Raw genomic sequence first — 16,248 nt, forward strand, 5'->3', positions numbered from 1 at the left:
AATGAATAAAAAAGGAGAAGTAACAAAATAAAAGAAAATAAAAGACAACAACAAAAAATGAATGGAAAAAACAACTCAAAACATGAAAATAAAGACCAAACGAAAAAAAAAAAAAAAAAAAAAAAAAAAAAAAAAAAAAAGTTGGCGGCGGTGCGGTGGCGGCGGTGGTGGGCGGTGAGTTGGTGTCGGGTGGGATAGTGGTGGGTGGTGGTGAATGAGGAAGAGAAGAATGAATGATTTATTTGGGTTTTTGATTTAATTGGATTTTTTGGGTTTTTTGATTTAATTGGATTTTTTGGGTTTTATTTATTTATTTGGGTTTTGGGTTTTTTATTTATTTGGATTTTTTGGGTTTTTATTTTTTGGGGTTTTAGAGAGAAGATGAGTTGTGTGATATATGAGAGAAGTGGATGAGAGGAAAAGAAGTTATAGTGAATTAGTGATTAATTAGAAGGATTAGTGAAGGAGGAGAGAATGAGTGATATTAGTACATAAACACACTTTTGGAGGTTGATCTTGGCCATCCATCTCCCTCCATCCAATGGCTCACAATAGGACTTATGGACTCAAATATATAGAGGACCTTAGTTGATCCTTCCTCTATATATATATATATATATATATATATATATATATATATATATATATATATATATATATATATATATATATATAGGATCCGGTGAGAACGATCACTCGGTGAGAACGACCTACAACAATAGGATTTTAAAACAAATTTTATACGGTCTGCCTAATTTTTCTAATTTCGCGGTTCATATATATGTGATATTTTTATTCATTTCCTTCTCTCTCCTCTCATTTTTTTAATCTCCGTTCTTCTCTTTACTTTTTCCCCAAATTATCACAAACCCTAATTTTTCCCCCCAAAAAAAATGTAAAATCGTCAATTTCTTGTGGATCTATTGCCGATAACGATGATCAATTATTATTCGTCTGCCGTTTACTCATTCTACTTTCCTTAATCGTTCTATTTCTATGAATTTCGTAAGTAATTTGGTTTGATTTGATCTTCACCTTTTAGTTGTTAATGCCGATTTCTTCGATTTTTTGCTTTAATAAGCTGAATTATCCTTTAATAAGCTGGATCTATTTACTTCGTTGTCCTTGAAATCACTAATGCAGGTTCAACTGTGTTACAGTTGAGCTTTTGGTAATTAGGTATTTCTCTTACTTTCGTGATTAATTTTAGGTTTATTTTTGTTTATGTTCGGCTTATTCTTTGATTTCATTTGATGTTTAATTCCGCTCGGTTGCATGCAGGTTGTTGTTCCGTTTCAATTGAAGAGCATCGTCGTCTTAGTGTATTCTCAACTAGGTATTATATTTTCCCTATTTTTTTTGTTCGATTCATTTTTTTTTTCTTTTTGCTGTGTGATCAGTCTAAGTTTAACATGCTCGTAGTAATGAAGTTTCCTACCTGAGATTTGTGTTGTTTACAACATTTTGTTGTTGTTTTTTATGTGTATTTTCATGTCAGCTGATTTTATGTGTATTTCCACGTTGTGTCCTTGTTTTTGCCTTTCAGAATTAAGTCTGTGTGTGCTTTATCTGACTTTTTTTTAAAATTTAAATGGTTCCATATCATCTAAGTACGTCTTAATGGTTAACAGTCACACTAAGTCAGTTGCTAGGTACACTCATGTGGTATGTGTGTCGTGACGATATGTCCTATGTGTTTGTGTCATTTTTGTATGCTTGGCATAAGGTGTTTGATATACTGTTAATATGCATTCAGATTTTCCAGATTTTTTTTTGTTTTACTTTTTTTTTTCTTACTTTTGTTTTGTTTTGTTGCGTGTTTCATTGGGGTTTTACACTTAAGGAGTATTTTAGGGTCTAGGTGCACTTTAATACGCGTTAACCACGTCTATTTAGTCCATAGGTACGTTATTTTGATTTTAATAAAATGACTGCATCAGTGCCCCTTTAAGAGGGTGATCATATCTGTATTTGTTCTGCAATGTCTACGTTTTTTACCTGTAACGTATTTGTGATGCCCCTGGGATGTAGGCAGAGTATTTTTCATGGATGATTTGTGTTGAATTGAGTTTTGTACAATTTTGGGGTTCTGTGCTAGTTGGGTACGTTTATACGGGTTATATGTACGTTCAACGAGTTGCTGGATACGTTTTTAGTTTACGTTGTGTGTCTATATGTACTATGCATATTGTTTGTACTCTGAGGTTAAGTATGGAGTGATACCTGGGTTGAGCATTTGAAGGGTTTATGCACTTGAAGCTGTTTGTTGTGGATCCATGGCTTGTTTTTTTTAACTTGGTCATTTTCAATGAGGTTCAGTTCATCACATATGTCGATACGTATTTGTTGTCTGTTAGGTACATTGATTACATTGTCAGCTACATTGTTTATGATTACAGGTGTCACTATGAAAAGATCACGTTCAGAAACGTTGGCACTAGACGGAGCAGGGACAAGCAGACATCAAGAAGTCCCTGACACAAGTATACAACAAGCTGGATGTGATCCTTCTGAAGATTTTCTGGTATTGAAAACAAGGATGAGTCCTAGCGGTCTTCTACATTTCATCAATAGTGGCCTCTCCGATAATCAAATCTCAGACATTCAAGAGATGGGCTTTGGCGGTATCCTGTGCCTTAAAACTGACATGCTTCCCGGGCAATTAGCATACTGGCATGTTTCAGGATTTGATCCATTTACGTCTTCCCTCTTAAACAACCAGCTCCCTATTCGCGATGAAGATGTTCATCTTGCCACGGGGTTACCCATGGGTGAGGTAGAAATAGTGCAAGCGACTCGTTTTGAGCAGACCGAGGTGTTTGTAGAGCTGGTTAATGCATGGAAGTCCCAGTTTGAGGGTGTTGACAAGGTTACCAACACCCACATATTGCATAAGATGGCTGAACAAAGACAAGGTGAGGACAATTTAAAGAGAAATTTTATCGCATATGTTGTGTCTGCGTTCCTTATGGGAGTTAAGGGAAGCATTCCAAGTTTGCGAATACTCAAGTGTTTGAGGGATGTATCGTAAATCCCAAAACTGAGATGGTGCGATTTTACCCAAAGAAACTTAATTGCAAGTGTCCAACAGTGGAGGGCTGAGAAGGAAAAAGAGGACAATGGGAGCTGCAAGAAGATTTATAAAGGACCTATAATGGTTTTAATTCTAATTTATCTCGATAGGATGGTTTTAAAGCTAGAACAGTTGAGCGGGTGTTCCCAACATTATGCACATGGACGAAGGAAGCGATATCTTCGCGAATATCTAAAGAAAAAAGGGAATCTCATCGGTTTGGTTCTGGTTTCATTGATACGCAGTTGGGAAAGCACCCAGGTTGCTTTGGTTCTGGGTATGTGGAGAACCGTGGCAGAACAGAACCCGATGTTGTGTCTCAGGATGATGATATTGTCGGCAATGATGAGGATGATGCGGCCGATAACAATAGACGTGATGGGCACGATGCTAACATATCACATGTCAGTTCTTGTATCGAAACGCTGGTAAGCACAGCGAAAGCCCTTGCTACTGCATTTCAGAATTTTGCAGATTCGATCAATAATGCGAAGCGCATAATGCCAAATTCTGCAGTTGTTTGTCAGCTTTCCGCCATGGCAGACTCTTTACTAGGTGGTTTCCAGTTAACACCACCTATTGTACCTGAGGAAGAGGTTGGCACAAAAGTGGATTGCGGACAAGGTGATCCAGTTGTGGGTGGCAATGACATGCGCACTGATGAATCTGTTGCTGCCCGGGGTTCAGGTGAAGATGCACGTACTGTTAACGTGTCGTCTGCTACAGGGGGTAGGTCAGCCTCTGAGGTACATGGCGGTCGTGTTCCATCTACAACAGAAGGCACCAATGATGACCCTTGTTGGAACGATCCTACCTTTGTGGCAGCGGCCATTGCATTGGGTAACGCGTTCAACAAGGATCCAGTGGATGTACCTGTACCAAAGAGAAGACGAGTTGCTCCTGAGTTCCCGACCTTCAACCTATTTCAATCTCAAGATAAATCAGAGTCAAATGGTTCTCAAGAATGTCTTAATGCACCTGATGTCCCCCCCCCCCCGTCCCCTTTGCTCCTGAATCAGTTCACGTATTTCCGTCAAGTTCTCCTCACCTAGTCCACAATGCTGCCAACACAGAGAACAAGAGAGGCGTAGTTGTTCCAAATGTATACAAGTCACCCTTCATTCAAAGGAATATATATATATATATATATATATATAGAGAAAGGATCAACTAAGGTCCTCTATATATTTGAGTCCATAAGTTCTATTGTGAGCCATTGGATGGAGGGAGATGGATGGCCAAGATCAACCTCCAAAAGTGTGTTTATGTACTAATATCACTCATTCTCTCCTCCTTCACTAATCCTTCTAATTAATCACTAATTCACTATAACTTCTTTTCCTCTCATCCACTTCTCTCATATATCACACAACTCATCTTCTCTCTAAAACCCCAAAAAATAAAAACCCAAAAAATCCAAATAAATAAAAAACCCAAAACCCAAATAAATAAATAAAACCCAAAAAATCCAATTAAATCAAAAAACCCAAAAAATCCAATTAAATCAAAAAACCCAAATAAATCATTCATTCTTCTCTTCCTCATTCACCACCACCCACCACTATCCCACCCGACACCAACTCACCGCCCACCACCGCCGCCACCGCACCGCCGCCACCGCACCGCCGCCAACTTTTTTTTTTTTTTTTTTTTTTTTTTTTTTTTTTTTTTTTTTTTTTTTCGTTTGGTCTTTATTTTCATGTTTTGAGTTGTTTTTTCCATTCATTTTTTGTTGTTGTCTTTTATTTTCTTTTATTTTGTTACTTCTCCTTTTTTATTCATTTTCTCAAATCTCTTCTTGTTATACTTTTTTTTTAAGATTTCGGGTTTTAAATCTTGTTATTTGGTTTATTTTAGATTTCGGGTTTGGTTGGGTTGTTGGTTTTTTGGTTTTATTATTGTTATTTGGTTTTTTGTTTTTGTTATTATGAGTTTTTTTGGTTTTTTTATTATTTTTTTTTCATATTTTTCATATTTATTGTTTCATTTTTTAACTATTTACGACTAAAGTTATACATTTTATGACCAAAGTTATACAAAAATGCACCAAAGTTATACAAAAAATGGACTAAAGTTATACAAAAAATTGGACTAAAGTTATACAAAAATGAACCAGAGTTATACAAAAATGAACCAAAGTTATACAAAAATGAACCAAAGTTATACAAGAATGGACCAAAGTTATACAAATATGGACTCAAGTTATACAAATATGGACTAAAGTTATACAAAAAAAGACTGAAGTTATACAAAAATAGACCAAAGTTATACAAAAAAAGACTGAAGTTATACAAAAATGGACCAAAGTTATACAAAAATGGATTAAAGTTATACAAAAATGGACCAAAGTTATACAAAAATAAACCAGAGTTATACAAAAATGCACCAGAGTTATACAAAAAATGCACCAAAGTTATACAAAAAATGGACTAAAGTTATACAAAAATGGACTTTGGTGCATGTTTGTATAACTCTGGTGCATTTTTGTACAACTTTGGTGCATGTTTGTATAACTCTGGTGCATTTTTGTATAACTTTAGTCCAATTTTTGTAGAACTTTAGTCCATTTTTTTGTATAACTTTAGTCCATTTTTTGTATAACTTTGGTGCATTTTTGTATAACTCTGGTCTATTTTTGTATAACTTTGGTTCATTTTTGTATAACTTTGGTTCATTTTTGTATAACTTTAGTCCAATTTTTGTATAACTTTAGTCCAATTTTTTTTATAACTTTAGTCCATTTTTTGTATAACTTTGGTGCATTTTTGTATAACTTTGGTCATAAAATGTATAACTTTGGTGCATTTTTGTATAACTCTGGTCTATTTTTGTATAACTTCAGTCCAAAATTGTATAACTTTAGTCCAAATTTGTGTAATTTTAGTCCAAAATTGTATAACTTTATTCCATAAGAGTATAACTTCAGTCATAAAATGTATAACTTTAGTCATAAAATGTATAACTTTAGTCGTAAATAGTAAAAAAACCAAACAATAAAAAAAATAAAATCAAAACATACGTATAACTCTAGTCATACAATGTATAACTCTAGTCACAATTTGTATAACTCTAGTCAATTTTTTGTATAACTTTAGTCCAATTTTTGTATAACTTTAGTCTTTTTTTGTATAACTTTGGTCATAAAATGTATAACTTTAGTCATAAAATGTATAACTTTGGTCATAAAATGTATAACTTTAGTCATAAAATGTATAACTTTAGTCGTAAATAGTAAAAAAATCAAACAATAAATATGAAAAATATGAAAAAAAAAAAATTAATAACAAAAACCAAAAAAACTCATAATAACAAAAACAAAAAACCAAATAACAATAATAAAACCAAAAAACCAACAACCCAACCAAACCCGAAATGTAAAATAAACCAAATAACAATAAAAAAAAAACCAAATTTAATTATCGTGTGTATAACTCTAATGTTTTAAGTGTATAACTTTAGCCATAAATAGTATAACTTTAATGTTTTAAGTGTATAACCAACAAAGAAATTAATAACCAACAAAAATTAAAAACCAAATAACAATTACAAAATAAAGTAAATATGATAAAAACACAAAAAAACCAATAGATCTAAAAAAAACACCACCACACAAAATTAATACCAAATCTCAAATAATAATAAAAATAACTAAACTAAAAAAAATCAAATAACAAAAAAAAAAAAACCAAACCAAACAAAAAAAAAACCAACAAAACAAAGAACAATAAACCAAAAACAATAACCAAAGTACAAAAACAAAAATAAAACAAAACACAAAGAACAAAAAAAAAACATAAACGCAGATTGGCGGAACACAAAGAACACAAAAAACATAAACACAAAATAAAACAAAACACAAAGAACACAAAAAACAAAGAACAAAACAAAAAAAAAATGGAAGGAGGAGGAAGGAAGGAAGGACGGCGGAGGGAGTATTGGCGGCAGGAGGTGCGGGAGGAGGAGGAAGGACGGCGGGAGGGTGGCTGCTGGTGTTTAGGGTGTCGGGTTTAGGGTGTCGTTGGGGAGGAAGGAGGAGGGAAGGACGGCGGAGGGAGTATTGGAGGGGGGGAGGAGTGCGGTCGTGCGGTTGTGGGTGGTGGCGAGGAGTGCGGTTGTGGGTTGATGTGGGTCCGGTTGAGCAGGGGAGTTGTGGGTTGCGGGTTGGTGGTTGATGGCGAGGAGTTGTGGGTTGCGGGTCGGATCTGAAAAACAAAAAAAAGAAAGGAGAAGGGAGAGGCGCTGTGGTGAGTGGTGGTGGAAGGAGGAGGAAGGACGGAGGGAGGCGGCAGTTGTTGTTGTTGTCGGTTTTGTCGGTTGTGGGTGGTTGTGTGTGTGGTGGGGGCGGCAGACGAGAGAGGGAGGGAGGTAGGGAGGGAGGTGTTTGAAAATGGTGAATGTTTGGTTTTTTTTTTTTTTTTTGATTTGGGTTTTTTTTTTTTTTGTTGATTTGGTTTTTTTTTTTTTTGAGAGAATGAGAGAAAGATGAGAGAGAATGAGTGTATGAGAGAAGTGTGAATGAATGAATAATGAGGAAGTGAGTTGGGAGATTAGAATGGTGGAAGAGTTGTACACAATTAGGTAGAGTTATACACAATTAGGGAAGAAGATTAGGGAGGGAGAATTGTAGCCCTCCATTGAGATGTAATCTCATCCCTCCATCCCTTCCATCCAAAGGCCCTTATAAGGACTTAGGGACTCAATGGATGTAAGGACCTTATAAGAACCCTTCTCTCTCTATATATATATATATATATATATATATATATATATATATATATATATATATATATATATATATATATATATATATATATATATATATATATATATATATATATATGTTTTCTGAATTGAGCCAAACGGAGAGAGATGTTTCTGACTTAGTTTTTAATGAGGGATCATATGATAGGTAATTATAATCCTTTTTTATAGCCTATTTCAATCTCAAAGATAAATGTTTAATCGTGTTCATTATGGAGTAGTTTTTTACTATATCAGAACGTATCTATATTTTTGTCCAATGTTTCTTACTGTTTTGTTCTATTCAGCGAGGTATTGTTCAGGAATCGTTTGTTCCAGCTAAGAAGATACGATTTAAAGTCCTTTATTGCAGACACAAAGATATCTACAAACGTAATAAATACATGGGCTAATATATTAATCAAGCGAGAGGAGTTAAAAGTTGCCTCATCCCCTTTGCATTTATACACTTTTGTTACTCATAATGTAAGTTATCCTATGATTGATCTGTGTTTGTTTTGCATTAATATGTTATCGTCCTACCTGAATTTAGTATTTTTGTTTGATATGTTTATCTTCAGGGAATTATATGTGACAATATAACCGAATACGATAAAGTGAAACTTGTGAGCTTCAAATATGGCCTTTTCATTTTTAGTAATATTCGTCAGTTTTGGCCATTTTGTGTTTTCACTAAGGTCGATATATGTGTTTCAAAACCAGATGTTGTTCCCATTTACACTTCGTGAGTCGTATCTGATTTGTGTCAACATGATGTCCCGAAGAATTGAAGTCATTCATCCAATGCGTCCTAAATCATTAGACTTCACTGATTCTGTCCGCATGGTGGTGAGCATATGATTTTGTGAATATTCGTTTACCTTGTGAAACGTTGACTTTTATTTTTCACTCCACCAATGTTTCTTATGTTAGTCTGACTTTTTCAGAGGGATTTTATTCGATGTGACATGACCCCTAAATCGTCCAGATTTAAGGCAGTCCAGTTTTACTCATGTGAAGAATTCGTTCCCAAAACGCACATGATTGACAATGTGGATGATGGCATTTACCTTATGTGTTACATGGAGATATATACGGAATGCCGCCAAATGCTCAAAACTCAGGTCATAAATGTAAGATATGTCTTTTTATTGTCTATGTACGTTAAGTAAATAAGTAATCACATCTTTCACATTAATGAGTTTTATACATATTGAATCATCCAGTCTAGGTCAGGGGCTGTAATTGGCAAGATCCTTCTTAAACAGAACATGAAATACTGTTTTGCTGTGTTGTCGTGCCCTGAGAACGAATTATCAAAACAAGTTTTGATAGCTGTGAAACGTCTGAACGTCAAATCCGGGCAAGCACCCATATTTCATTATTCAAAATTTTCATGGTTTGGTAGTTTTTTTTGTTTGTAAGTGCTAGGCACTCTTACTAATTATATTTCCTTTTTGTTTTTAAAGGAAACAAGTGGCTGAACAGGAAGTGGTATATTCTGATACGCACATGTTAGACTATGTTCCTTACACTTGCGGGAGAAATAGATAAAGAGTAATGTTATTCCTTTTATTAGCATGTTGAAGTGTTAGTTATCTGTTAAGAACTTATATGCGTTGTTAGAAATAGCACATATTGACCTTTTTGTTGGTGTATATGTTATTTTTTGTAGTGACGTAGTAATTGAGTCAAACTTTGGGCAAGTAACAAAAGAGGGCATGTGCTCTTTGAGACCTCGAAAATGGGTTGCTAATATGGTATGGTCAGTTCTTAATTTCATACCTGTCTCTTACTAATTTATATAATATACACCAACACTCGTTTTTTCAATTTAGGTAATCGATATGTTCGGGATCTATTCAACTATACTCAAACCATATTTGTTGTATATCCCATCAACCGCACGTGTGAGTGTTACCTTTTCATCTGTGAGTCTCTTAATATTATCAGTTTGTATGTTTGTCTTATTAATATTTAGGTGTCTTTTTTGTCTATTCCAGCATCTCAATCATCAGCGAGATAAAAACCTTGGTCGCAATTACATCAAAACATCATATATGCCTAAAGATGGGTCGTGTGTGAAAGCTGTACGTAAAAAGTTCTGACTTTTTTAATGTGGGTATGTAACAACTGTATTTTTGTTTATGAAGATCACACTTATTTCATTCATACTATACGTCTTGTAATTTTGTCAACATATATTTATACCCATCATTGATAACAACCACCGGTTTCTTATCGTGTGTGATCTGGAGATGAAGACGAACTATATTCTGAACTCATTACGTCCTAAGGATATCCGGGCTGACACCGAACTTGTTGCGGAAGTGGTATATTTTTATTAGAATTCTAACTTTTTTCGTTCAGATATTTCTTTCCATAATGATCTATAACTCATAGGTTCAATATATCATTTTGTTTTAGGCTAGTAATGTCTCCCAGATCTTATGCCGGTCCAAAGGATACAAGCATCTTGTAGGTGTACCTCTAGCTAAGTTTTCGACTCTTACTGTTCCTCAGCAGCAAAATCTGTAAGTACACATCTTTTTTATTTCCTTATCATCTAAGTACGTCTCAACGGTTAACAGTCACACTAAGTCAGTTGCTAGGTATATTCATGCAGTATGTGTGTCGTGACGATATGCCCTATGTGTTTGTTTTATTTTTGTATGTGATTGTCGGGATGGATTGGCTGGGTAAGTATGATGCCAGGATAGATTGTCGGCAAAAGAGAGTGTCTTTAAAGGGGCCTAAGGGTGTTAGGGTGTCTTATAGAGGGTTTGTGGTGAAACCTAAGTGTAAGTTCATAGCCGTGATGACTTTAAAGTCATGTTTGAGGAAGAAGTGCCCCTTGATTCTTTGTCATGTGAGGGATGACCGAGTAGAGCCGCCGACAGCTTCTGAGATGCCTGTGGTGAGAGAGTTCGAAGATGTCTTTTCTGAGGAGATACCGAGTTTGCCTCCCAAGAGGGATGTTGATTTCAGCGTGGAGCTTAAACCGGGAACAAGTCCGATAACCAAAGCACCTTACCGTATGGCACCTAAGGAGTTAGCAGAGTTGAAAAAGAAGATACATGAGTTGCTAGGTAAGGGTTATATCAGGCCTAATGTGTCACCTTGGGGAGCTCCAGTTCTTTTTGTAAAGAAGAAAGATGGGAGTATGAGACTGTGCATCGATTACCGAGAGCTGAATCGTGTCACAGTGAAGAACAAGTATCCTTTGCCTAGGATTGATGACCTGTTTGATCAGCTAAGTGGAGCAGATGTGTTTTCCAAGATTGATCTGAGGTCAGGCTATCATCAGTTGAGGATAGCAGATGGGGATATTCCTAAGACCGCGTTCCGATCTCGATATGGTCACTATGAGTACGTAGTGATGCCTTTTGGGTTGACCAATGCACCAGCAGCTTTCATGGATTTGATGAACCAGATCTTCACACCGTTTTTGGACAGGTTCGTGGTTGTCTTCATCGACGGTATCTTAGTCTATTCTAAGACTAAGGAAGAGCATGAGGAGCACTTGAGGATAGTCTTGCAGACTCTGAGAGAGAATCAACTTTATGCCAAGCTATCTAAGTGCGAGTTCTGGTTGGAGGAAGTGGCTTTTCTAGGCCATGTGATATCTAAGAAGGGGGTATCTGTGGATCCTAGTAAGATTGAGGCCGTAAACAAGTGGGAATCACCGAAGAATGTTGCAGAGATTCGGAGTTTCTTAGGCCTTGCTGGTTACTACATGAGATTCGTGAAAGATTTCTCTACCATAGCACGACCCATGACGTCGTTGATGAGGAAAGAGACCAGATTTGTTTGGGACGAGAGTTGTGAGACAGTGTTTCAGACCTTAAAGGAACGCTTGACCACAGCTCCTATCCTAGCTTTGCCCGAGGGATGTGAGAACTTTAAGGTATATACCGATGCTTCAAAGAATGGTCTTGGTTGTGTTTTGATGCAGGCAGGGAAAGTCATCGCTTATGCTTCGAGGCAGCTGAAGCCATATGAGGAGAACTACCCTACTCATGACCTGGAGCTGGGTGCAGTTGTTTTCGCTCTTAAGATTTGGAGGCACTATCTTTATGGAGCAACCTTTAAGGTGTTTTCTGATCATAAGAGCTTAAAGTATATCTACACTCAGAAGGAGCTTAACATGCGACAGAGACGGTGGATGGAGCTTATCGGAGACTATGACATAGAGATCATCTACCACGAGGGTAAGGCTAATGTTGTTGCAGATGCTCTGAGTAGGAAGAGCGTTCACTCGCTATGTACAGCCATGTCCTTGCTAAAGCTGAGGGATGAGATGTCCAAGATGGGGATCTTTATGTTAAAAAAGGAGGATACCATCGGGGATTTGACGATCGAGCCAGATTTGTATAAGAACATCAAGAGTAAGCAGGAGCTTGACCCTAAGATTCAAGAGTGGAAGTCAAGAGTAGAGCGTGGGACGGTTTCCAGGTTTTCTATCCATACAGATGGGAGTGTTCGTTTTGATGGGAGATGGTGTGTTCCTGAGGATGCAGAGTTGAGGAGAGTGATCTTGACGGAGGCTCATTGTACTCCATATTCAGTTCACCCGGGTGGTGATAAGCTTTACAAAGATCTTAAGAAGACTTTCTGGTGGCCAAACATGAAGAAAGATGTAGCTGAGTTTGTGGCCAGATGTTTGACATGTCAAAGGGTCAAGGGTGAACAAAGGAGACCACAAGGTAAGATACAATCTTTGGAAGTACCTGAGTGGAAGTGGGAGTCGATCTCTATGGACTTCATTGTGGGGTTGCCTAGGTCACAACAAGGTAACAACATGATCTGGGTGATTGTTGATCGGTTAACCAAGTCAGCTCACTTTGTTCCTATGAAAGATACTTGGTCTAAGATGCAGCTGGCACTGGGTTACAGGAGGCATGTGGTTCGGTTACATGGTATACCTAAAGATATCGTTTCAAATGGTGATGCGAGGTTCATATCCAAGTTTTGGCAAGAACTACAGGAGTTGATGGGTACGACCTTGAAGATGAGTACAACCTTTCATCCAGCAACTGATGGTCAGACGGAACGCACCATCAAGACCTTAGAGGACATGTTGAGGTCATGTGTTATGGAGTTTGGGTGCAGCTGGGAAGACAGGCTTGATCTGATCGAGTTTTCATACAACAACAGTTATCATACGAGCATCGGGATGGCACCTTTTGAGGCTTTGTATGGCCGGAAGTGCCAAAGTCCAGTTTGTTGGGATGATAGTTCTGAGACAGTGGTTTTAGGGCCACAGCTGGTACAGGATATGGTTGAGCAAGTCCAGTTAATTCGGCAAAAGATGAGAGCAGCTCAAGATCGTCAGAAGAGCTATGCCGATTTACACCGCAGGGACATTGAGTTCGTAGTAGGTGACAAGGTCCTTTTGAAAGTGTCACCTATGCGAGGTGTGATGAGATTTGGGAAGAGAGGTAAGATAAGCCAAAAGTTCATAGGTCCTTATGAGATTTTGGACCGTATAGGCGAGGTAGCCTACAGATTAGCCATGCCACCAGCTTTGGATAGAGTCCACAATGTTTTTCATGTTTCTCAGCTTCGGAAATATGTGAGTGATCCATCGCATATCCTTGAGATGGAGAACAACGAGCTCGATGAATCCTTGTCCTACGCCGAGATTCCTAAAGAGATTCTTGATCGCAAGGTTCGTAAGACAAGAAATGGTGAGACGGTCTTACTCAAGGTCCTTTGGTCTAATCATAATGTGGAAGATGCCACATGGGAACCCGAGGAAGCCATGCAAGAACGCTTTCCTAGTCTTTTTGATCAGGTATGTTTGGTTACGGGGACGTAACCGTTGTCTTTTTAGGGGGGTAGGAGATGGTCGCGGTTGTGTTTTGTCTTATTTTGAGTCGGATTAGTGAGTTTTGTGGTGTCTTGTGTGGTTCTTTGGCGTTGGTAAATGCTTGTTAGTGTAGTCTTTTTGCGTTGTGTAGTGTCTTGTTTTGGTGTAGTCTTTTTGCGTTGTGTAGTGTCTTGTTTTGAGGTGAAGTGTGAACTTCGGGACGAAGTTCTTTTTAAGGGGGGAAGACAATAATACTACGGATTTTCTTAAGTGACTACTCGACCGAGTAGAGCCTACTCGGCCGAGTAGTGTTGTTGGTATGGTGTGTTTCGGTTCTGCCGAGGAATACTCGGCCGAGTATAGTGGATACTCGACCGAGTAGAGGATACTCGGCCGAGTATACACTTTACTCGACCGAGTATCCGGTCTGGCGAAGCGTAGTTTGACGGTTTGATTAGGGAATGTTTAAGGTTATTTTTATATCCCGCGTCAGTTTCTAAAACCTCATTTCAAACTTCATCATTTCTACGTTTACCCTAATCACTCCCTAATCACTTCCTAATCATTCCGTAGCATCGTTGTGTGTGTAATCTTCGCGGTTCTTGCGTATAATTCCTCATTCTACTGTTGGTAAGTTCTATCTCTATGTTATTTGTATTCTTTAGGGTTACTGTATGATGCGTGTCATTTATATGATGTTTTACACCCCATTTTACACGCATTTCAGAGCCCATTCTTGTAGTTTATGCTACATTTCTCCCTATTTCCGTCTACTTCCGTATTTTGTACATTATTGCAGAAATGTGAAGAATTCAACGGGAAATCAAGCCAAATCCGTCCCCGAGTAATCTGCATTGCAAATGACGTAAAGGAATCACTTAAGGAACGAGCTTGGTGCGCAATTCAAGGCCCAAAAGACAAGTCCACGAGTTTTAAGAAGTCAAGTAGCAGCTCAAGTGGTCGATCGACCATCCCCCTCAGTCGATCGACCAATGTTCGGGTTCCAGAAGCCACTGTTCATTGCTGAGTGGTCGATCGACCACCTACCTTAGTCGATCGACCAGGCTGCTATTCCAGACGAGAATTAAAAGACCGTGAATCTTGAAGCCCAAAGTTATGCTAGGTTTAGGAAATAAAGTTACGTTAGTTGCTATATAACGTAACCTAGAAACATTCAATCATCAAGTTATTATCCAAGTTTTTACCTAAGTTTTTATTCAGTAATTTAGATTAAGTTTTCGCATACGGTTCTTGATAGTTAGGGTTTGGGATTGTTGAGCATTGGATTTTCGGTTCTTAATAACTAATCTTCCCTCTGCAATTTGGTATTCTTCTGCCCTAATTATAGTTCATCTTTATTTTATCAATAGTTTAGAATTGCTAAGTAGATTCCCGCAACCGTTATCATTGTTTATGTTAATTGTTTATTTTACTGTTTTAAGCATGAATTCAGTAGTTAGCTTTATCGTTTATGTTGTCGTTTCTACCCTTAGCATGAGTAGCTAATTCTATAGTGCTAGGATGTAGGCGATTTATGGCATAGGCGGCAATAGATTATACACGGACTGACCCGCGTGTTGGTCGATCGACCACCTTACCCGGTCGATCGACTGACCTCGTGAGGTTACCTTTCGTTTTAATTGATTTTAATTGTTGTATTTAACGAATCGAATGCATGCGACCAGTTAAGTACCCCTTTTTGACTGACCCAATAGATCGAAAGATAGGGTAAGTTGTTAGACCATCAATTGAATCGACTAAACTGTGCTAAGATCGAAAGATAGGTATAGTTTAGACCATTAGTCACTTTTCAGAACGAAAGTTAGTATTAGTGATATTAGGGAACTATAGCGAGATCGAAAGATGCTATTTGTTAAGAGTGGACCGAGAGAACCTCTTTATTTCCCGCCTCACCTGTGTTAACTCAGACCGACTTAGTTTGCTGCCGCCGAAGCTATAATGAACCGATCATCCTAATACCCCCTTCTTTATCTGTTAGACCGTCTTTTTAGTTTTTTATCTGTTCTTAGCTATAGACCATCTCAACTCAACCCCCACAATTGTTACCTTAGACTAAATACAAATCAACTAGAATTTACATCTGCCTCCTTGTGGTTCGACCCTGTTACCACTAGCCTAGGTTAGTCTTAATAGGAATTACAAATTTTATCTTTGGTACTCACAACGACGGGTATAAAATTTTGGCGCCGTTGCCGGGGAGGCAATAGTCCTAATTTTAGTTGTTTTATTTTTAGTCTTTCTTAGTTTAAGGGACTTCTGTTCCTTAAACTTTTCTTATATTCTTTTTGTAGTTTCCTCTTATGCGCAGGTCACAGGGCGGTGAACTAGTGCCATTTGACCCCGAGATAGAGAAATCCTTGCGCGAGTTGAGACGAACACAAAGAGTACTACCGACAGAGGAAGAGCTGAGTACTCTGTCAAGCTATTACGAGCACAATCTGTTCGAAGAAGACCCACAGTCTTCACCCGTTTCCACTTCTTCAGCCGAGACAGTTACTTCTCCAGAAATTCCAATCATGGCCGAGGAAGCGAGTATAGCTAGTCATTCTGAGCCGACAGCTGAAAACTTATATAAGGGGTTCGAATTACCAGAAGATGCCAG

Source organism: Silene latifolia, chromosome 2, assembly GCF_048544455.1.
Source record: "Silene latifolia isolate original U9 population chromosome 2, ASM4854445v1, whole genome shotgun sequence".
NCBI lineage: Eukaryota > Viridiplantae > Streptophyta > Magnoliopsida > Caryophyllales > Caryophyllaceae > Silene > Silene latifolia.